We start from the raw sequence: 24,595 nt of genomic DNA, 5'->3' as shown, positions 1-24,595 counted from the left end.
TGTCTCACATCCGACAAGCAGTTGCAGAAGATGAACAACATGGCGAATACCTCAAAGGGAGTTGGACTCCACATAAATAAAGACAATACCAAGATCCTGACGGTCAATGCAACCAGCCCCGACCCAGTCACCCTGGAAGGAAACGCTCTGGAAGAGGTGGAAGTCTTTACCTAGTTGGGAAATGTCATCGTCATATTACAGGGTGGACCTGATGCAGAACAACTTTCCTACAACTAAAGAGCATTTGGAACCTTAAAGAACTACCGTTACAAATCAAACATCAAATCATTTCTACTATATGGAGCAGACACATGGAGGAGAGCAGAGACAAACATAAAGGAATGTATGCCATCAGTAACAAAGATCAATGGCGGAAAGCCTGCAGTTGCCAGTAGAGAATGAAGCCCTCGGAGCATGCTGGGAGTGTGTTGGTCACACTCTCTGAAAACCAGCAAGCAGCATCACCCACAAAGCCCTGAATTGGAAACCATATGGCAAGGGAAAAAGTGGATGACCAAGGAACCCCTGGTGCTGAGATATCGTCTCAAGTGGAAGTTCCTGGAAGGTTGTTGTTGGCAGGCGATGCTCCAGAAGGGATAGCAGGCAAAAGTAAATTAAATAAGGACAAAACTGTTGCTAATGTGTCACATTTCATTTTCTAAATTGTTTTCATGGGGTTCATCCTGTCAGTAATGCACAGAATGTAAATTGTGCTCTTTAGGGCATCTCTCGTCACCAAACTGATGACGTTTATAGGTGTCACACCTTTCGCCAAACCTCCTGCTTTATTGTGACGTCTCTGTTTGTTCAGATGCTGCAGCTCTCGTCTGTTGGCTGGAGAAACAGGAGAATGTGATCACCTTTCAGCCAAAAGCGCTACAGACTATTTTTTGATTGCTGATAGCCAGAATGGAAGAGTGACAGACAAGTGCTGTCCTGTGATACTCTGGAAGAGGTAAGCGCTCTCCAGGCGGGCAGGCGAAAGGGTTATCAGAACGTAAATAAAATTGTTCGGGGGGTGTCTGTCAGCACCCAGAGGTGATTTACATATTGACATCCAGACGGAGTAAGCCAAGGAAGGGCAACGAGAGAGAGATAAGGGGGCTGATTGACATGCAAAGAGCGCAAAATGGCACACGGAATGTGTCGCATTCTCTCCCTCTCTGTCCAGACGGCTTTCTCATACTGTTCAGCAGCGAGATCTTACTCCAAATTCCGAGAAAAGTCCTAGGCATTCCCTAAATAGTCCTAGCACTCTAAACAAGTATGTGAGAGGTTGCTCTTGTGTTCAGCCAATTGCATTGTCAATCTGTCTTTCTTTTAAATATTGCCCCCCAAGATAAAAATAATGTGTTGCTTCATAAAGCAGATTAACAGTTCAGATCAGCCTTACATACATCCCTTTATTGGACTTTCTTTGTCCCTCTTAGTGTCACCAGGAATCAGATGCTCTCATGGAAGACAAAGGATGCAAGATAGGAATTAACTTTGGAAGGGGTGTTAATCCACCGAAGGGCATACATGTTAACACATAAAAGCTCCTAACCTGACAGTCCTAAACCCACGCATTCTATAACTACATCAGAACACAGCAACTGACACAAGAAACAACAGGGTGAGAACCTACAACTCCATAAAGCGGGAAGCAAAGTAATGCCCAAATACCCTGAAACAGCATGGCAAATTATTACACCATTATGACGCCAAGGTAGATGGCAGAATAATACAATGGCAGAGTGGCTCTGCATATGTCCTGGGGCCAAATCAGAGCTGTAGGAGTCAGTTAAATGAAGGCTTGATAATATAAAAAAAGGAAACATAAGAAATGAAGGCAAGGGTCCTGCAGGATGTCCTGATTAATTTTGGTTGTCATGAAAAGAAAAGAAAGCACACTCACGCGAAATAAGCGATTGACTTCATATAGTGTTTAAGAAAACTTCAGAGGATTCATGGTGCTGGTCCATAACTGAACACAGACTTCCAGTGGGTTATATACCAGCGTGTCCAGAAGGGGCGTGGCTTTGGCTGTGAAGAAAGTGACCTCATTGGTCCTCTGGACTTTACTCCTCCTCCATGCTAATGAGACAGTGGCAGCATCACACTTAATTCCTTACATGTATTTGCTTCCATAAAATGCTCCCTGTGCCCACAAGTCTGACAACAGACATTCTTGCCTTTTGTAGTGTTTCAGGTTGACTTTTTTAGGAATACTAATATACTGAATTTCTACAGGGGTCAGAAATTGGAAGACTTTTACATTTTTAAGACAAGTGATGATGGCCATCTTGTTGATTCTGAGTTGTCTCTAGTGACACTTCAGGCATTTTGCTGAACTCACAGTTCGAATTATGAATGCTTATGCTTGGGAATGGAGGGAAGTGCGTTTAACACAGAGGGCACAAAGGAATTTCTCACTCGGAGCCAATGAACCACTGAAATGTTTGAAAAAGGCAGCCCATGCAAGGAAACCTGGATCAAAATCTCACCAACTCCATGACTGGCAGGCAGTTATGCAAAAAGCCTACAAGAAGCCATTTCTGCTAAAGGGGGTAATACCAGCTTCTGAGGACAAGAGTGGACTTGCTTTTTACCTAGCAGACAATTACATTGATTGATATTTTTGTAGAATACACAATGGAAAGTTATATTTTAGTTATCTGTAGGCACAATTTGCATGAAGATCTACTGTTTGCTTGTTTAGATATGTTGAATAAGTCAACAATTTGCATGGGGTGTACTTACTTTTTCACATGATTGTATGTATTACCTTTTCCCACTATGAATTGCATCAAAGATATCATTTGCCTCCAAGATCTGGACGTCTGTGCTACCACATTACAGGTGACGTCAGAGTGACCTGTGGTTGACAACAGAGGATGGCATTGTCCTTTGAAAAATAAAAATAAATGATTCATAAAAATAAATATTAAGTTGGCAGCTCCAAAGCCCCAGAATATTTTTTTTCTCAGTCAGGACATCCATTTATTTGCATGCAAACTTGCATTGCTAAGTGAGACTTTGTTTATTCATTTTTGCTTTGTGCCCTCCCTCACCCTAACCTATCTATGGGGAGAAGCAAAAGTTTTAGATTTGTCAAAAAATTAAATCTCCGGTTTTCAACAGACCTCAGCATTTTAGGGTCCCCTGATACCAAAAACACTGATATCTCGATGATGGGTGTGTGTGTTTGTCTATGTGTGCGTGTCTGTGTCTCACAGTTTATTGAAGATGGTCTTGAGCTAAAATGGCTGGACAGAAAAATACCAAACTCGAAACTTAAGCCTGTTATGAGATGACGATGTGCTGATTAGTTTTTGAGCCAAATCGTGTAAGAAAAAGAGGCACTGTAAAGGAACCCTCAAATACTGTAATTCTGCATTTAATTGTGAATTCTTCTTGTCAATTGTTCACATAATGACATATTTTATGATCAGAAAGATCAGCATCAGAGTGGTAAATAATTGTAGATCGTTATAGAATAGTTTGGGTAGCTTGATTCTTAGGGCTCAAAGCCTATTTATGCTCATGTCCAAATTTAAAAAAAAAATACACGTCCATAAGTGTCTTACTGTTCAGATTCCTGACAAAACAAACCAAAAAAGGAGAGTAGACATGAAGAAACCACAAGACAGAGAGCCCTTCATCCAGGTCTGGCTCTGCCAAGTAGACCTCACCATCAAAGGCAGCCTGGCCCCAAACTCAAATGGAAGGCTTCCAGTCTGCACTGGTCCACAACTGGGGATGCGCTTTTAAAATTTCAAAATATCTAAATGTTCTTTAAAAAGGGGAGAGGCAAACCCTAAAACCTTTGGTCCCAGGAGAACAAAAGCAAAGTATTATGTATTATGAACATTCAAAAAGAAGGAACAAAAAGAGGCAAAAAGTTTCTGTCTGAAGCAGAGGTTCTTAACCTGAGCTCTGTGGACCCCTAGGGGGTTCATGGATGGGTTTCAGTGGGTCCGTGAGGGTCAGATAAAAATGAACATTTATATACACTATACAGTACTGTTGATTTTTCTCGTGTTAACTCTCTCATGTGATTTTTCTCACATGTTACGTCTCTCGACTTTTTTTAACGCATATTATTTTTCTCAAAACTATTTATCTCATCTAAGTCCAATGTGTGAGATACATACTCGTGAGAAAAATAACAGCGAGAAAAATCACACAAGAAACATCACATGAGAAAAACTGCAGTCACCATACAGCCCTTCCCATTGTCCAAATCAATGGTTTCCCATTGAAAGAAATTAAAGAAAAACCATTGCTTAAAGCGACGACCGCTAGGCGTCTCTTGACTTGCTGTTGGCCATGACAAACACACACTATTTAGACGTGTGTCATCATTCTCTGCACGACCAACATCTTGTGCCACTCCATAAGACCAAGTGCTAATTCTCATTTTCCACAGTTTATCACGGCTTGATTATCTTCTCATATAGTGGTGAGGATTAATTGACCACAATTACTTTGTGTATATCATATACTGTATGTATGAGGTAATCAAATCTTGATAAATAAAGTACATTATTTATTGCATGCAAAGTTGCGTTTATGTGAATATTTCTGGGGAAGGGGGTCTATGATTCAAAAAAGGTTAAGAATCATTGGTCTAATGCAAACAATTTCAAAGAACGCAAACCATAAAGAGTACCTTAAGTGAGACAGGGGTCAAAACCAGAAACTGCACAGATGTGGTATAGAAACAGAAATCCAAACAGGTAAGTGGCTTACACAGAGCTAGGCCAGTACACCAGCTACAGTACATAATTAGGCTCGACCTACAGGAGACAGGGCAGATAACAAACTAAACTATTGTACATACAATATATTAATAAAACACAGACATTCAAAACAATTCATAACAACAATGTTACATACAGTAAATATAATAACAACAAAGAAAAAACAAAAATGGAATTCATAGCAGTGATGATGGCAAAAAAGTGTAAGGCTTCCCAAACATCCCAGGGCCTTAATTGGCCTATCTAGATCTGACCTTACCCTAGGCAGCCAGCATCCTACCACCACAGGGAGGCTTCTGCCTGTACAGGCCCAAACTGAGGCACTGACTTAAAATGTTCAAAATATAACTTAAATGAAGAAAAATAACCAAAATGACCCTTCAGTTGTAATTTGCAATCTTCTTTCATTTTTTTCTGGGTTTTTACTGAGGAATTGAAACAAAGCCTTTTTGACTCTGTGGTTGACGTCTGCTAGTATTTCTTTTTGACTACAATTCTTTGGTTAGCACTAATGGCTTTGGTGATCAGTTTCTTGGCCACCAGTTTTGACCTTTGTTTGTTTGTTGCTTGTCTTTTCTTCCAGTCCTTTTCATAAAAACTATACTGATCATTCTACTAGCCAGTCCACCATCGTGGAAGAGGAACTGTCAAACCTCTGGCTTGAATGACGAAGCCAACAAAGAATCTTTGTAAATGCTAACATCTCTATGAGATAAAGAAAAATGGTAAATTAGGGTTTGCCTGTAGAGTCCGAGCAAACAAGCACCAATACGAAATATAAAAGCCAGACCCGAGAACAGAAGCAAAAAATCCACAATAAACCAGAAAATCAAGCAAAAACAATCTTTACACTTCCACACTCTTCAAAGTTCAATGGTACTCTGATGGACTCCATATTATGCCATCATGTCTCACACCTCCTGTCTGCTGGTGGCACAGTAGCAGTGCTTGTGCCTTTGGAGAACCTGAAGGAAATCTCCCACACTGCGCTTCATTCTTTTTGCTTAGGGACAAATCAGGTTTTGACTCCTAATTGTGTAGTTTTGTTTTTGATTTGTTTGCTAGTTTTCTCTTAGACTTGTTGCTGTAATTGCCCCTGTTAGACCTTTGGCCACTTGTTTCCTAAAACATCTCCTGGTTGCTTATGTGTTTTTTGTTTTATACTACACTTGTATTTATAATCAAACAAACGTATAAATAAGTGCAGAAGTGAATTGTGGTGTGGAGGAATTACAGGGTGGGGGTATTTCAGTGTGTACCTGAACCTCTCACATGCTTGTACGAGGACCTGGGCCTTTGCATCTGGATGTCCAGTGACACTCACTTAGGACCCTGAAGCATTCGCCACATAGGTGGATGGTTGGGGGGGCTGAGGGGCTAATGATGTTCTTTATCTGCCTGAATAGAGGGCCCCTCATTTCCCACTTAATTGGACAGTGTGTCCATGTCCAGATAAGCAGTGACCTGTGATATCTCATAAATGTGCCATCTTGCCAGTTATCTCTTGGACGGCGATTGATGAGGGGGCATATTCATTTGTTAAACAAAGCTGGACTCAGTCAGGACTAACCAAACCCCCGGATTCCCCCAGAGAATGGAACTGATCTGCTTTGGGAAGGTATGAAGCCAAGTGGCCATAGGCAGTGGGTAGACAAAAGCCATTCAAGGTCATTTTAATGGAGAGCTATGCGGCTGGAAGTTGACATCATACTTCTCCCTTCTACTCCAGACGCAGCTGCCTAGGCAGGGTGACATCTTGTTTTCGTTTGCTCCTAATGAGGGCGTGACTGATGTGTGAAGAGGTTAATTTGCGTGTGTTTCAGGGTCACACAGTGAATGCGGTGTGACGCTGGCTCCTTCACTCTGTGCTCCATCCCGTCTCCAGTCCACTCGTCCCATGCTTACTTCAGCAGGCGGACTCGCGAAAACATGTGGACTGCATTTGGTTCACTCATCATATTTGTAGCATTATTGCTACCTTTATAAGTTGAGTTGTCAAGCAGGACAAGGGTAGCCTTTCGTTCACCTCTGTCCAGAGGAATGTTCAGAGCAGCGTGGTCTTGAACAAAGATCCAAGCCTCCCAAGTCCAGGAGGAGCCCACAACAGGCTTTGGCTCACTGTGTGACCTCTGAAGGGTTAGCTCCTTGACCCCTGGCTGCTGCACTCACGCCTCAGCTGTGAAATTAGAAACAGCCACTCACACTCCAACAATTAGCCGCTGAAGCCTGGATGGGCCACCCTGCCAGAAAGCCCTGCCGTAAGTCAGAGAGCCGACTCGAGGGGGACAGCAGAAGATATAAGCCAGCGTGGTGGGTGGGTGTTTATCAGAAGGACTAGGAATCCAGAGAATGAAATCAGGCGACAATGAGAAAGTCGCAGCTCAGCAAGGATTAATAGAAAAATGTAACAAAATAAGAGGAGGAAACTGGACTGTCTGCCACTTTTAATCTTGAAAATTCAATTACAAATGTTAAGGGGAACACGTCGAATAGCACTTGTCCATTTCCAAACAATTCATTATAAGGAAAAAGCTTCACTTAGATGAAGTAAGTGTCATCAGTTTAAAATGTAATCATTATAAAATTGACTTTAATAAGACATCATAGAGCAAGGGGATTTTTTTTAGTTAATAAATACATTCTTAGTAAATGTATAATAATGCAACTTACATTACTGTGATTAATTAAATGCATAAACAGATCAAAATCAAAGTAAGAAATATAAGTAATCGAGTTCTTTTCCTATACTGATTAAAATAAATTTTATTTTTAATGAACATAATTAATGAATAGTTAATAACATTGAACAATTACATTAAGTTCTACAAGCAATAATTACACAATAAAAATATTAATAAATAGAGAATTACAAGCATTATGAGGCTCTTCACTATTTTTCCATCCATCCATGAATTCTCCAATCCGCTTACACATTTCTTAGCAGCGCCAAGTCCTGCTTAGCCCTCCAGAATAACTGATTGATAAACAGACCATCATCCCTGTACTCATCTCTTACGTATTAAAATCACCAAATTCATTTTAGGTCATGTGGCACAATCAATCAATCAATCAATCAACATTTATTTATATAGCACATATTCATACAAAAAAAATGTAGCTCAAAGTGCTTTACAAAATGAATAGAAAAATAGAAGACACAATAAAAGATAAACATAAGTCAAAATTAATTAACATAGAATAAGAGTAAGGTCCGATGGCCAGGGTGGACAGAAAAAACAAAAAAAAACTCCAAAGGCTGGAGAAAAAATAAAATCTGTAGGGGTTCCAGACCAAGAGACCGCCCAGTCCCCTCTGGGCAATCTACCTAACATAAGTCAAACAGTCCTCTTTGTATTTAGGGTTCTCATGGAAGGACCTGATGATGATGGTCACGTAGACTTCTGCCTTTCAGTCCATCAATGTTGGTGCATCATGATGCTTTGAGTAGGTGGTGGTGGCGCAGGCCGCCACCACAAAGAAACCGGAAAAAGAAACAGAAGAGAGAGTAGGGCTCAGTATGGATTGTGGCCATGATTGTGACATGATTGTGGTCATGTGGCACAGCGCTTATTAAGACAGCAAGGGTTCAAATGAGGGAGGTCGTGTTTTATCAACATGCTGGAATTCTATGGAGAAGCAATAAAAGGATATGATGAGAATGAAGCTTATGATATTATCTATCTGGACTTTCAGATAAGGTGCCACATGAGAGGTTGGGCATCAAATTAAAAGAAGTGGGAGTTCAGGGTGATGTTTGTAGATGGGTGCAGAATTGGCTCAGACACAGGAAGCAGAGGGTGATGGTGCGAGGAACCTCATCAGAACTGGCCGATGTTAAGAGTGCTGTTCCACAGGGGTCAGTGCTAGGGCCGCTGCTATTTTTAATATATATAAATGATTTAGGTAAGAATATAAGTAACAAGCTGGTTAAGTTTGCAGATGATACCAAGACAGGTGGACTAGCAGATAATTTGGAATGTGTTAAATCATTACTGAAGGACTTGGATAGCATATACGCTTGAGCAGACTTGTGGCAGATGAAATTTTATGTCAGTAAATGTAAAGTATTACACACAGGAAGTAAAAATGTTAGATTTGAATACACAATGGGCAGTCAGAAAATCGAGAGTACACCTTATGAGAAGGATTTAGAAGTCATAGTGGACTCTTAACTATCGACTTCCTGACAGTGTTCAGAAGAGTTCATTAAGAAGACTAACAGAATGTCAGGTTATATAACATGATGTGTGGAGTACAAGTCCAAGGAGGTTCTGCTCAACCTTTATAGTGCATTGGTGAGGCCTCATCTTGAGTACTGTGTGCAGTTTTGGTCTCCAGGCTACAAAAAGGACATAGCAGCACTAGAAAAGGTCCAGAGAAGAGCGACTAGGCTGATTCCAGGGCTACAGGGGTTGAATTATGAGGAAAGATTAAAAGAGCTGAGCCTTTACAGTTTAAGCAAAAGAAGATTAAGAGGTGACATGATTGAAGTGTTTAAAATCATGAAGGGAATTAGTACAGTGGATCGAGACTTGTATTTTAAAATGAGTTCATCAAGAACACGGGGACACAGTTGGAAACTTGTTAAGGGTAAATTTCACACAACAATTATGAAGTTTTTCTTCACACAAAGAACCACAGACATTTGAAATAAGTAACCAAGTAGCATGTTAGACAGTAGGACTTTAAAGATCTTTAAAACTCAACTTCATGTTATTTTTGGAAGAATTACATTGACAGGACTGGTGAGCCTTGTTGGGCTGAATGGCCTGTTCTCATCTAAATTTTCCTAATGTTCAGTCCTGGATGGGATGCCCTTCTATTATGGGACACCCAGACTCTCATTCAGTCAGATGTGTTATGACAGGATCTTCCTCCAAAGCCAAATAAGTGAGATCTCCAAAATTCAGCCAAGAAACAGGTCAGGATCTTCACTGGTCTGCCCAGTAGAGATTCACTTGGTCCAGCCAGGGACTGAAAACTACTGGCTGGCTTCATCTAGATCAGGCCCAACAATGGGGAGCTGGCGAAACAACCATAAATATCACCAAAAATAAAGCAAAAGCCCCACAAGGTTTAAAGTCACCATATAATAACAATAACGAAGAATCTATGTAATTCAAAGATTTATTACCAGAATAGTTAACTAATGAAAAAAGCTCAAAAGAGCTAAACAAGTCAAAAGGAGCTTCTGTCTAAGAAGGCAACCACAATAGCCAAGTCCTAACATGTAAAACAGAAGTCAAAACCCTGAAACAATGCAAAAAATAGCCTGAAGATCCAAACCAACTCCCCAACAGGGAGTGCACACAATGTACCACCGAAGGACAGCAATCCCATGAGCCTTTACAGGACTGGGAGCAGTCCCTCAATGGAGACCGACAGGTGGTCCTGCCTCTCTGGGAACTGCCCACAACACATAAGGAATAAGACAGAACATACTCTCATAGACGGAAACTAAATAATAATCAGAACTGACAAAAAGACACAATTATACAAATAATAAACCTACATAACAATATAAACAAAATAATAATATTTAAAGGGTAACTTGTTCTGCTTCTTCTTTCGGCTGCTCCCGTTAGGAGTTGCCACAGCGGATCATCTTCTTCCATATCTTTCTGTCACACCCATCACCTGCATGTCCTCTCTCACCACATCCATAAACCTTCACTTAGGCCTTCCTCTTTTCTTGGCAGCTCCATCCTTAGGATCCTTCTTCCAATATACTCAGCATCTTTCCTCTGCACATGTCCAAACCAACACAATCTCGTCTCTCTGTCTTTGTCTCCCAACTGTCCAACTTGAGCTGACCCTCTAATGTACTAATTTCTAATCCTGTCCATCCTCGTCACACCCAGTGCAAATTTTACCATCTTTAACTCTGTCACCTCCAGCTCCGTCTCCTGCTTTCTGGTCAGTACACCGTCTCCAACCCATATAACATGTCAACAGTGGGTGGTCCAGTGGTGATGTCATTGAGAGGCGGGGTCTTCGGCTGGGCTGCAGAGGAATAAGAGGAGAGAGGAGCAGGTGAGAGCACCAACCCCTGGCCTGGCTGACAAATAACACTATTTGAGCCTGAAAACTGTCCCCCATGCACACAAGTGTGACACCTGGATACGATGATAGGAGATGACTGTTGTCATCATCATAGTAGATGACAAGTGCTGCGGACTTTCCAGCTGATAAGCTGACACGAGGCCCACGCCCAAAGGAGTAGATCTGCTGGCAGTAATCTGATGAGGGTGTCAGTCCATTTAAGAGGCCACACCTGCTGACACTGAGCCAGTTTAGACTCACCAAATGACGTGTCTGTGGACAAAGGGATGGATCAGAAGTGTCAAGAGGTAACTAGCTTGAACATCAAACTGGAATCTAAGCATAATAAGTTGCCAACTCCATACTGCTCTTCCCCTTATTGAGTGCTGGAAAAATCTGCAACAAATCAAAAGCAAAAACAAGCATCATTCCACAGTTTCCCATTTAGTCGTTTCTTGCTGATTATGCTGTGCTGCCTCTGTAATGGCTTTGTTTCTTTTTACAAAGTTTTTTCACAGCACTGTCATTTAAAGAGCCTGTATCTTGGGAGCCAATTAGCCAAATCAGCCCATTCGAGCTGTGCTGTACGTCTGAGGTCTCACTCCAGATGCTGCGCACATATGTAACAACAGCCACTCTAATTGCGTCAGATATAATTCTGCTGACTTCGTCAAAATTTGATTTAATAACTGACATTCACGGGCGGCGTGTTACATAAGGTTATGTATCCAGCATAGAAACTGGCCAAACCTCACCGAGTTCGGCAAGCATCTCACTGCATTGCTTGTTCCATGCTGCCATTTGTTGTGCTTTATCTGCTTTTCTTGTTTTATACTCATGTAATCATTATGGTGTTGCAGCGAAGACAATTGAATTGAAACCACCAGAACTTTATCACAGATCATGTAAGTAAGTAGCCTGCGTCTCTGAGTGTGTGTAGCATAAATGTGAGGGTGCTAAGAGATTGTTTCCCTTTCCTTAAATAAGCTACACTCCATATATTTATACAGTATAATATACTATGTATACTATATTTATACAGCTCCATTTTTATCTCTAAATGTATAAAATTCAATGTCTGTCTGTCTGTCCACTTTTCACGAGAGTACTACTTAATGGATTTAGATCGGGTTTTTTTTTCTATAATTTGCCTAATCCTTAACATTCAGGTTGATTTTGTGACTCTCATCACACTATTATAGTTCGCTTGCAAGAGTGATATATTTGCGCTGATCTGAGACAGGCAGCGGGCCGAGGGGAGGGGAAAGCGTGACATCAGGAGTAGGGAGTCGGTCTACCTCTGTTATATGGAGTGTAACAATTACTGATTGTTTATTGGTTTTTAAAGTATGACACGGAGCTGTGGTATTATATGAAGAAGCCGGGAGTGGCAGAGAAGTATGTAAGAGTTGTACAGAATATGTACGAGGGAAGTGTGACTGTGGCGAGGTCTGCGGTAGGAGTGATGGATGCATTCAAGTTGGAGGTGGGATTAAAACAGGGATCGGCTGTGAGTCTTTTCTTATTTGCAATTGTGATGGACAGGTTGACAGACGAGATTAGACAGGAGTCCCCGTGGACTATGATGTTTGCTGATGACATTGTGATCTGTAGCGACAGTAGGGAGCAGGTTGAGGAGACCCTGGAGAAGTGGAGATATGCTCTACAGAGGAGAGGAATGAAGGTCAGTAGGAACAACAAAGAATACATGTGTTTAAATGAGAGGGAGGTCAGTGAAATGGTGAGGATGAGGGAGTAGAGTTGGCGAAGGTGGATGAGTTTAAATACTTGGGATCAACAGTACAGAGAAATGAGGATTGAAGGAGAGAGTGTAGGCAGAGTGGAATGGGTGGAGAAGAGTGTCAGGAGTAATTTTTGACAGACAGGTATCAGCAAGAGTGAAAGGGGAAGGTCTACAGGACGGTAGTGAGACCAGCTATGTTATATGGGTTGGAAACGGTGGCACTGACCAGAAAGCAGGAGACAGAGCTGGAGGTGGCAGAGTTAAAGAAGCTAAGATTTGCATTGGGTGTGATGAGGATGGATAGGATCAGAAATGGGAACATTAGAGGGTCAGCTCAAGTTGGACAGTTGTGCAGAGGAGAGATGCTGGGTATACTGGGAGAAGGATGTTAAAGATGGAGCTGCCAGGCAAGAGAAAAAGAGGAAGGCCTAAGTGAAGGTTTATGGGTGTGCTGAGAGAGGACATGCAGGTGATGGGTGTGACAGAACAAGATGGAGAGGACAGAAAGATATGGAAGAAGATGATCCGCTGTAGCAACCCCTAATGGGAGCAGCCGAAAGAAGAAGAAGAAGAAGTCCTGTTTCACTACTACGCCAGTGGAGCCGTGGGGAATAGCTAATATATATATATAAATGGTGCTGCACTGTGGTTGTCATTCTTTTCCCCTTCCTCTGTTTCTTTTGTTAGCTTTAGACCTTTAAGCTATGCCCTTCAAAATTAACAATTAAATTGTGCCACACTACAAAGACTAAAAAAAAAATTGATTGCAGTGAACATTGGACAGTGACTATGATGGTCTAACTCCATCTCAAAATCTTGCCTTTAATTCCTTAAGAAAATAAACACAAACACAGCATGAAGGTTTGGGGCACCAAAGTGATTGCCATATATTGTAGAAGTTGGTAGACACAAAGAAAGAAACACTTCAGATGTGGATGTAAAACGTGACTGATTCAAAATGGTGGAGGAGATGGTTTTAAAGGTGGTGAATGGGAAGAAGCAGACTCAGCAGACCAGAACTCAGGAAGTGACATCATCAGATACCAGTCCATCAATCATTTTTCTTGCAGACGGAGGAAGAGTAGAGGCATTAGATGAGAGTGCCAACCCCTGGTCCGGAATGTGATTACAATTATAATTAAACGAGCCCCAAGCGCATGTGGGTGACACCTCACATGTAATTTTGTGACTAAAGTGAGAAGTCAAGCAGAACGACCCCTTTTATTGGCTAACTAGAAAGATTACAGTATGCAAGCTTTCGAGGCAATTCAGGCCCCTTCTTAGATCTTGCCTGAAGAATTTATTTAATTTTAGATTACACAGAGAATTTATAAATTGCCACCGGGCTGTCCAGGTGGTGTCTGAGTACCTGGAAGAGAGTAAAGCAGATTGTTCACTTCATTGTACAAACTCCATCCATCCATCCATTCATTTTCTTAACTCACTTATCCAGTACAGGGTCTCAGGGAAGATGGAGCCCACCAGAAAGTATTGGGAACAATACCTGGACGGGGCACCGGTCCATCACAGGGTGAACACACACACACACACACACACTCACATGTAATATTTGAAATATTTCTATTGTACTATTATATTGTATTGAGGATTACTTGTGTTCTGTATTGTATTGACCCCCTTTTTTTGACACCCACTGCACGCCCAGCCTACCTGGAAAGGGGTCCCTCTTTGAACTGCCTTTCCCAAGGTTTCTTCCATTTTTTCCCCAAGGGTTTTTTTTGGGAGTTTTTCTTTGTCTTCTTAGAGAGTCAAGGCTGGGGGGCTGTCAAGAGGCAGGGCCTGTTAAAAACCATTGCAGCACTTCTTGCGAGATTTTGGGCTATACAAAAATAAATTGTATTGTATTGTATTGCTTACACACATGCATGCACACACACGCACACACAAACACACATTGGGGCCAATTTTGCTTGTCTTTGGTCTATGGGAGGAAACCCACAGATACACTGGGAGGACATGCAAACGCAGATGTAGACCTGGGCCGTGAACCTCAGTCTCTTTGTATCGTTTCACTTTGGTTCTCGTTGCTGATGGAAAGGCTGTTCTGTGCCTTAGTGAAGAACACTCTGCCTGCTGTCACCTAAAAGAAAAGCAGTTTCTTCTTTAGGAGAGCTGGAGTTTCTTTAATGGCTTGTCATGTCCAATTTTGTGTTTATTGATATGCCTTACCGTATTACATTAATAAGTTCTGATGTTATTTTTACTTCATATTGTATTTACAGCTGTACACAGGAGGACAAAGGCGGCACTTTATAGTTTTGCATTGACTTGAGATGTTTTCGACTCGCTTGTAATGTGGCTGCTTAAGAGATGTTTTGGGAAACACACGAAAAATTTGTTTGTTCGTGTTACATGCATGCAGCACAAAGTTGTTTATTAATTTGTAAATCCACCGTTTTTGGCAAACACAGCCCTGGGTGTTATAGCGCCTTCTTCTCAGACATCGTGCCCAACGATGTTCCATGCCTTTTGGGTCCATCAGCCTGATCAGCTACTTCGCCATGTCCTGTGAAACAAAATATCCTCTTAGGACTGTAACCACCAAGAGCCCCGCATTTCTCCATTAGTGCCAACTTCACTTCTGAAAAAAGCAGCTACATCAGCTAAGTCTGTTTGATCCTCCATCTGAACGGGACCAGTTTTCAGCCCCATCTCTTCAAAGTGCATTTGGTAAGTAGTGCTCTGTGTTAGTTGACCTAAACGATACAAAAACTCACGATTACTGAAACCAGTTGTGAAGTACATTTGCACACCATTTTCAGTTGTTTTTTTCTGTTTCCACTGGTCACAGGTTTACATATTACATTTTATCTACCACTTCTCAGACTGTCTCTGTATTAATACAGGTGCCCCTCAAGGCTGTTTACTTCCCCCCTACTTTATTTCTTGGACATCAATGACTGCAGGTCCACTGATCCTTCAGTTAAAATCATGAAGTTCGCTGGTGATAACCACCATATTTGGTCTAATTACTAATGGCAATGAAACACCTTATAGAAAAGAGGTGTCTCGTCTTGTGTCTTGGTGTGCAGTCTAGTGCTCAATACCACCAAGACACTGGAAATGGTCATTGACTTTCACAAACAGCAGTTACAACCTCTCCCACTTGAAGTTAAGGATTCTGTTGTCAGTCTGGTAGAATCCATCAAATCATCACAAACACTCTCAACTGGGACATCAACAATACTTACATCACTAAACAGACGCAACAGCGATTGTACTTCACAGCCAGTCCTATTTCAGTTTTACAAAGCCATAACTGAAAGTGTAATCACATTCAACGTTGTTGTCTGGTTTGGTTCAGCAACACCACACTCCAAATGTAAATTACAGCAAGTTGTGAGGTCTGCTGAGAAAATAGTTGGCTGTCCTCATCCATCTGTGGCAGACCCGTATACATCTCATGTCACTAACCATCTCAAAAGGATCACCATGGGTTCATCTCACCCAGCTCATCACTTTTTCCAAAAACTACCCTCTGGTAAACGCTTTAGGTCACTTAAAACTAAAACTAACAAACATTTCAATAGTTTCTTTCCCAGAGCCGTAGTCCTCTTAGACCAGTGACTGAGCCTGTCCGCTTTGCGTATTCAGGCGTTCTGTCATATACTGTATGAAGGTGTGTGTGTGTGTACAGTGTATGTACGTGTGTGTGTATTTACACACTCACACTTTCACTTTCACTTGCATATCACCATTTGCACATCTCCTTTATATTTGTACTATTTCTTTATAACTTATGCTGTTTATGTTATTTGTTTGTGATGTGATGTTCCATTATAAGAAGCTCTAAATCTACTAAGTCTAATTCCTGTACTTTAAGTACTGGCAAATAAAAGTAATTCTGATTCTGATCTTGACTTTTTGACTTTACTCACAAAATTATCAATAAGATTAATCATGACATTAACTACGAGATCAAAGTCGATATTTCAAGAATACATTCGAAATTAACTACAAGAATCACAGCTCTGATTGTAATCATGTAATATGTTATGTATTTTGTCTTTCGTCCTTAATTCCCTATGGCCATGTACTTTTTTAGAAAAACTATTGTCCCATATTATTCTAAAATATTGAAGTCTTTACTTTTATCTGCTTCTTATATATTAAAATGTACATTAAATCTATTTGATTATCTGGAACCACAGTAGTGGTTTTTTTGATTACCTTTGCATTTTCCATTACCGTCTTCTGTAATTCAAACTGCATATGAATGCTTAAAAATTTTCTCTGAAATTATTTTGCATATTTCTGTGTTGTTTTCTTCTTTTTAGAGTTCTCTGGATACAAGAAATCCACTTCTGTAATTGTTTTTGTAATTGGAGGTCATTTTCATGTTCAGTTTGTTAAAAATATTAAACATTTTTTTGCATACCATCATTTGTTTTTTCTTATGGATGTCGTCATTTTGGGCTGCATTTCTTTAATGTGACAATGGGGGGTTGTGACATGTGATGTCTCTCGTTCACTGGTATAAAAGTCAGCCAAATAGTATAAAAGCATCTGGAAACTTGGAGAATGCAAAATGTTTGACATTACACACCTCCAATTGTCCAAGATTCCGGATAACAACAAAGCTTTTCTGGTGTTCAGTAATAAACTAGCTGCCCCCTGTGGCTCCACCCACGTAGTAATGAAACAGGACAAACTTTAAAAATAAAGTAAAAAAATGTAATTCTGGCCAAGCGGAAGGTAGGTACACTCCAACATCAAACATCGGCACCGTATCTAGTCGTGTTCAGCTCACTTGAGAGCGTCCCCCACGTGGGGAGAACAGAATGTGGCTGTGATATCTCTGGCAATCAGCAGCTACACTCTAAAACACACATAGCTTTGATCTCTCAAAAACGTCAAACTTTACTCCTTAACAATCTGTAGATAATAATGTCTGCTGAACAAACAGGTATTTCTAGCTAAGCGGAGGCAAGGTGCACTCCAACATGTGGCGAGAGGTAGCGCGACTTGAACAGAGGCTGGTGTGTGAGTGAGAAGGGCACCACCCACCTCCCCACTCCTGAGGTCCTGCCTCTTCCTACCCTCAGCCCACAGACTGTTTCTCGATTCGTGCAAATAAATTGGTTCCATAACCGAACTATAATACGATGAGAGTCACAAAATCAACCTAAATGTTCTAGCAAATTATAGAAAAAAATCTGATCTAAATCTGTTAAGTAGTTATCTCGTGAAAAGTGGACAGACATTCATACGGACAGACAGACATTGGATTTTATACGAGGGGTGTTCAGTTATAAACAGGAATTTTCATTCTCTAGTCTTACAAAGGTAGATGTGACTCATTGGACAAACAAATGCGTCTTTGAAATTGTCGTTAGCAGTGTTAGCTGCCCATTCCCCGCTGCCTGTTAATTGTAATCAACATGTCGGTGCAGGAGGTACACAGTAGTGTTGTGCAGCACATTACTATTAAATGTTTGATGTTTGAGACTTAAAAATCAGTTTGAGGACGAGTGTCACTCCCAGTCTAGAGTGTATGACTGGTGCAAAGCATTCAGAGAGGGACTATCATCTCTTCAGTCCACTTAAGGAACTTTTAGGAGTGAAGAAGTTCAAGTCGAATGAGGAGGTTATTGACACTGTGCAGGAATGACACATCGTTCAGTTAAGAGACGTCTACTCTTCTGGGATTGAGAAGCTTCCTGAGCACTGGAACAAGTATTACAGTGGCAGGAGACTACATAGAAAACTAACGTGTAAATTGTCTCATTGTATTCAATAAATAAAGTTAACTCATAAACTCCTGTTTATACTTGAAACCCCCTCGTAAATAGAAAGATTGTTGCCTCTTGACTTCATTGCTCAGTATTCCTTTTGACTATATTTTTGGATTGTTTTCTAAGCTTTTGATTTTCAGTTTTGACTTTAGCTTGTTCTTAGACAAGTGATTTTTCATTAGTCCATTGCTTGGTAACCTTAACAACTTTCCTAGTCTGCTTTTTCCATCTATGCAATACAAATACGTTACCAATATTCCTTAAGAAATCGTAACAAGTGCCATCTCCGTCTGTCCTGTATTGTTTCTTATAATTCACGTTTTTGACTTACTCCTTCACGTTTATTTAGCTGAGATTAAAATGATCACTCCAGTTCATAAACACGCCATTAGTATTCAATCATTTCCTAAATGTTTATTTCCACTGCTTAAGAAAAATGAAATGACCTTAAGAGAGCCTTAAATACTACTAGTATATTAAATGGTAACATCTGAGGTGTGTCATCTGTGGGCAAATAAGAGCAGTGTATTTTACTCTACACCAGGGGTCTCCAACACGTCGCTCGCGAGCTACCGGTAGCTCATCAACCCTTTCCAAGTAGCTCGCCAAAGAGTTAATGAATCCTACATAAATTTGAAAACTTGATTAGTCAAATTAGGGGTAGGCGATCTTTCCAAAAAAATCATATCATGATCCACAATCTGAATTGCAATCTCTCTTTTCAGTGTGGCATACACTTAAGAGAATATCTGGACTCAAAATCATCAAGACCTAAGTAACACTTTATTTTAAATATCAAACAAAGTTGAATTCAATTGTTCTCTTGTTCGATAGCTAATCGGAGTTAAGGAACACACCCCGAAGCTGGCGAGTGAGTGAGGAAGGCCCCTCCGTTCAGCCCGCTGCGTGTTTCTCGGATTAGCACAAATAAATCGGTACAGCAAGCGAACTATAATACATAACAAAATGAGAGAAATCACAAAATCAACAGGAATGTTCAAGCAAATTGTAGAAAAAAACCGATCTAAATCAGTGAAACAGTGACAAGGAACAAAATGACAAATGAATAAGTAATATCTGTGGATTTGGAATTGCATTGTTTTGTTTTGACAGCATTCATGTTTTAATTCAATAGTGTGAGATCCACTACAAAATGCATACAGACATACAAAATGCTCTTGCAGGTGAACTAAATATTTTTTGTGATGTTTTAATGCAAAATGTGAGTTGTGGACACCGACATTTTGTAAATGTTCAGGCAAAACAAGCTTATTCAGTTTGTTTGGGTTGAAATAAGCTATGAGAATAAACGTTAGAAAACATGAGTAGCTCTCGGCCATTTTTATTTTATAAAAGTAGCTCACAGGGGAAAAAAGGTTGGAGACCCCTGTTCTACACATTCTGGCAAACACCTTTTGGTGTTGTCCATATTTATGGCGAGTGTCTGGGTTCATTCTAGTCTATCACAGGACATTGTGTCATTATGCATACTCTGCAAACTGGGACTGTCTCTCCATCTCTCACTGGTTTGGTGCCTCAACTCCAGCTGGTTCCAGAACTACACCTGGTCCTAACAAGATGGGCTACGGCTCCCTGCTACTTTGTAATTGAATGAGCAACTTCATGAAATTGATGAAACTGAAATGTCCCCATATGGCTTTGTCCTCCCACTTTTCTGGTTAAAATCTCCAGCAGATGCTCCTCTCTTGGAGTGCCTTCTTGGTCTTCAGGGGTGCTGCATGCACTCCATTGCTGAGGGCACCGTTACTACGGTCCTCATACTTAATCAGCAAATCAATATAGATTATTAATCAGCCACTTTGAAATAGAATGACTCAGCAAAGCCTGGGAGGAAAAGCCCAGCTGAGAACGTGGCTGAACCTTAACAAGGATGAAAACGCATGAGTGGCAACTGAAAACTGGTGACATTAATGCTTTATACCGTTTAGCCGGACCACTTCTCTGTGAAGTCGGAGAGCTTGTTTTTTTGCATGGTGACGTTTAGGGGAGAGTAAATCAATCAGCAACTGCACCTCCAGAACAGAGTCGCTTTAGCCTCAAAGGGACTTATGGAGTGAAGCAGTGCCAAATTGGTCGTAAAACGTGAAGTTCAGCCCAAGAGAGCGTAAATGAGCAAATAATGCATAGCGTTGTACAGAGTAATGTAGAGGAGTAAAGAGATTTTGTTGGGATTTTTCAGTGAGGACCACCAGCCCTAATGCATGACCAGCGTCGCGGTGCACAGGATGGAAAAATGATTAGGCCCGTCTTTGAAGCGCTCTACATAAACAGAGCAGCCCGCAGCTCACCGCCGTTCTCTTTTCAACTTTCTTTTTCCTCTAAATTCCATCTAGACCTGCAAACTTCTCTGCTTTTTCACTTGATCTGTTCCCCCCACCCCCGTCCCACAATTCCAGGTCCCTTTGACTTTCGGCCTGTGAGAGAGAGAGAGGAGAGATCAGCGTGGTGGTGGGGGGTTCGGGGAGCCCCAGTTCGATGTCTGCTTTTCAGCCTGTGCGTCCATTCCCAGTGGGCACCTCCTTGCTAAAATATTTGGACTGCACTGAGTAATTGTTTTGAGCAGCTGCCAGGTAGATGATTTTCTGCTAAAGGTGAGACAAAGCAAGTTATTTTTTTTAAAACGTCTTATCGAAATGTGGGCCTCAGAGCTATCCTGTGCGGTCCAGCTGGCCGGCTGTGTTGTGGCTGATGAGCTGGTGACACTCCAGCAGCTCCCGTCACAGGCAGCTTCTAGTAAATTAGTGGCTGCTGGGGACTCGGAGGGTAACACTATTCCCTGCTGTGTCTCACAGTTTAATTAGGCCGCATTCAAGTCTTTAACAAAAACAGGGAGACATCACATTACACTAAAGTGGCATTTTTGACTAGAAAGGGATAAGCAGGCCCACTGTGCTATCAAATGTGGCACTCCAGAAAGTACCCAGGCTGCCTTGAACCTTTAGCTTTTACACTCACAAGTTAAATCATCCAGGGATGAGTCACCCGCGTATGAGATGGCATTACATCATCGGAGGCAGTGGCTTATATATATATATATATATATATATATATATAGTGGAAGCTGGCCCAGACACAGACAGGCGGACATGTTCATCTCACCCACAATCACGTTTATTTACAATATTAAGTTCACAAGTGCACCACAATATCCCCAAAAGTCCCCAAAGTCCTGACCACACAATGCCTTTCTTCCACTTCAGGCCACCTCCCTGCCTCCTCCAGCAAGCTCAGTCCTCTCCGCTCCCGACTCTCGCGCTGAATGAAGGGAGGCGACCCCTTTTATTATCACCCGTATGTGTCCCAGGTGGGTTCTGGCAAATACCTGCCGACACGCCCCTGTGTGGCGGAAGTGCTGGCTGCATCCCCGGAAGCACTCCGGGTGTCCCTGCTCTCCTTCCCCCCCAGCACTTCCTGGTGTGGCGGAAGTGCTGAGGTCCAGGGCTCCCAAGGCGCGGGAACACCCCCTGGCGGCGACCATGGGCCCCTACAGGGTGGAGCTTCAAAGCTCTGTGCCCGTGGCCCCCAAAGCAACCAGGATGGCGGCCCCCACGTGATCCAGGGCGCAAGTACACCCTCCTCCGGTCCCTCAAGGTGTCCCAGCCGGGTCGTTGCCCCTGGCATCCCTGACAATATATATATATATATATATATATATATATATATGGCAAGCCTGTAAAGTCGCATGCTTTTCCAAACAAATGTGTCAAAAGACAAGCAGTCCTTTTAAGGATAGTGAACCACCTCAAAAAGCCATGTAAAGAGCAGAGAATCCATCCATTGCAGCGCTCAACGCTGACGCTACATTGGTGTCAGAAGCAGGATATGGAGAAGACCTACAATCTGACTTCGAAGATCACAGAGTGCCACAGAGACCTAAAACAGACCTGTTTGGCTCTTCGGAGGAGGTGCTGGAGAGTCTAGAGCAGGGGTCTCCAACTCCAGTCCTGGAGAGCTACTGTGGCTGCAAGTTTTCATTCTAACTCTTTTCTTAATTAGTGACCTGTTTTGCTTCTAATTAACTAGAAGACCACAATTACAAAACAAGTGAATACTCTTTCTGTCCCCTGTTCTTCCTGTTGAGTTTTGCCTGCTGTCTCCCAACTCTGAGAGCCTAAGACGAGACTGGAGGGCTTCTTTTAAATCATATCAAAGATTACCATTTCTGGGTTTTGTGGAAACCAGGACAGTCCTCCCCTCTGGCAGCATCCAAGAAACCTAGCATGGCTGCACTTCCAGTCTCCAATTCACATGCCCCCCTGCAGGTGTCCTAATTGAGTTCATCCTAGAGGAACACTGCCACCTACCATGTGCAGAAAGTGTGGCTAAGTGGTTGAGGCTTTGGACTTCAGACACTGAGTGGCCATGAGCACCTCACTGCACCTGCTTGTGTTCAAATTGGAAAAACAAAAGAAATGTAACCAACTGTATTTCAGATCTTGTAAGTCACCTTGGATAAAGATGTCAGCCAATTAATTAAATCTAAATATGGCATGGTGTCTTTTCAACAAGTTGTGTTTCCCATCTTTTGGTCACCAAGAACGACATAGCAGCACTTGAAGCTGTGCAGAGGAGAGCAACCATGTGCATCCCAGAACTTAAGGACACGTCCAACACTGACAGACTCAGAGAATTAAACCTGTTTACTCTCGAGCAGAGGAGACCATGTGAAGACCTAAACCAGGCCTTCAAAGTTTTCAAAGGCATTGATAAAGCAGTTCCACTGACATTCTTTCAGCTTAAGGGTGAGTCACGTACTCAAGGACATCTGTGGAAATTATGGAAGAGTGCATTTAAAACTGCAGCCAGGAAGCACTTCTTTACACAAAGAGTTGTGGGACTCTGGATCAAACAACCGAGTCATGGGGTTGATGCAAGAAAGCTTAAGAACCTTTAAGAAGAATCTGGACAAGATATTAGGACAGCTTAGCTATTACCTATATAAGCAGGCTGGGTGGACTGAATGGTCTCCTCTTATTTGTCAAATTTCTTATGTTCTTATGTGGGGGAATATACTGCTCCTGGGGGAATGAACTGCTCCTGGCATCTACATCAAATATTGTTTGCTCCCAAACCAGGACTAAGATTTCAGGGTGTCACTGCCAGTTTGTTGTCCACTTTCGCTGTCTTCTAGGCAAGGAGTTACCCTCCATGCCAGCTGGGAAGCCTGTCTGTTCTCCTTGGCACTTACAACAGGTTAATTTACACAAATTTATTAAGAGTTTTGCCAAATTAAAAATACAAAATAATGGCAAAACTGAATTGATTCCATTTTCTGTCTGGCCATTTATTTTTCCCGTAGTGCTTTGCTCTTTACATTGTAAGAATAAAAGGAGACCAGTAGTATTGAAGAGTAGGGGACCCCAAAGGGAACCCCTTCTAATTGCTGTAAGACAGAGGTGGTGTTCTATCAATGTGAACATGCTACTCCTGGCCTCCTCCTCAGAGGCTGCCCATCAACATGAACTTTGTCTTCTGGTAAGCGGTGGGGCTGGCGGTCATATGAAGATGCCATCATCAATCACCGCCAATTCCTCATTCTTCCAGCTGGCTCCAGCCATTGCATAAAGTACTGAACAGTCATGCCTGAGGAAAATCAGAGGTACCTTTCTGAAACATTACTCAAGTCAAAGTTAAACTTAAACCCCATGAGAAAATCACTCAGGTAGAAGTTTTAACATTTCTGATATCAAAGGGACTTAAGTATCGAAAGTACTACAGTACAGTAAGTGTAAAATGGCTCCCTGTTTCATACATAGTCAAAAAAAAAAGTTCCAACCACCTTCAAATAACGCAGGCTAACTTCTTTTTTGCATGAGGCTTATGTCACAATGACTAGAATATGAGCCAATCACTTGCAACTTGAAGCAGTGACATTCAGTGTGAGCAGACATCTTAATGATTACGTCTTAATACCAATGGAGTAGACGCTAACAGGGGAGCCATTCAGGCCTCCTCCGCTTTAAGAAGGAGATCATCCATTCTTGAAATGAAGGATTGGAACATGCACACCTAATTACAATTCATATTACTAGTATTTTTTAAGCACCCCCTGGCCCCAAAAATGACCCCAAATTTTCACTCAGACAACAATGAACTACAGTTGTGCTTGAAAGTTTGTGAACCCTTTAGAATTTTCTAGATTTCTGCATAAATATGACCTAAAACATCATCAGATTTTCACTCAAGTCCTAAAAGTAGATAAAGAGAAACCAGTTAAACAAATGAGACAAAAATATTATACTTGGTCATTTATTTATTGAGGAAAATGATCGAATATTACATATTTG

This window comes from Polypterus senegalus, chromosome 1 (assembly GCF_016835505.1).
Source record: "Polypterus senegalus isolate Bchr_013 chromosome 1, ASM1683550v1, whole genome shotgun sequence".
In the NCBI taxonomy this organism is placed as follows: domain Eukaryota; kingdom Metazoa; phylum Chordata; class Cladistia; order Polypteriformes; family Polypteridae; genus Polypterus; species Polypterus senegalus.
Note: the sequence above shows the minus strand (reverse complement) of the source record.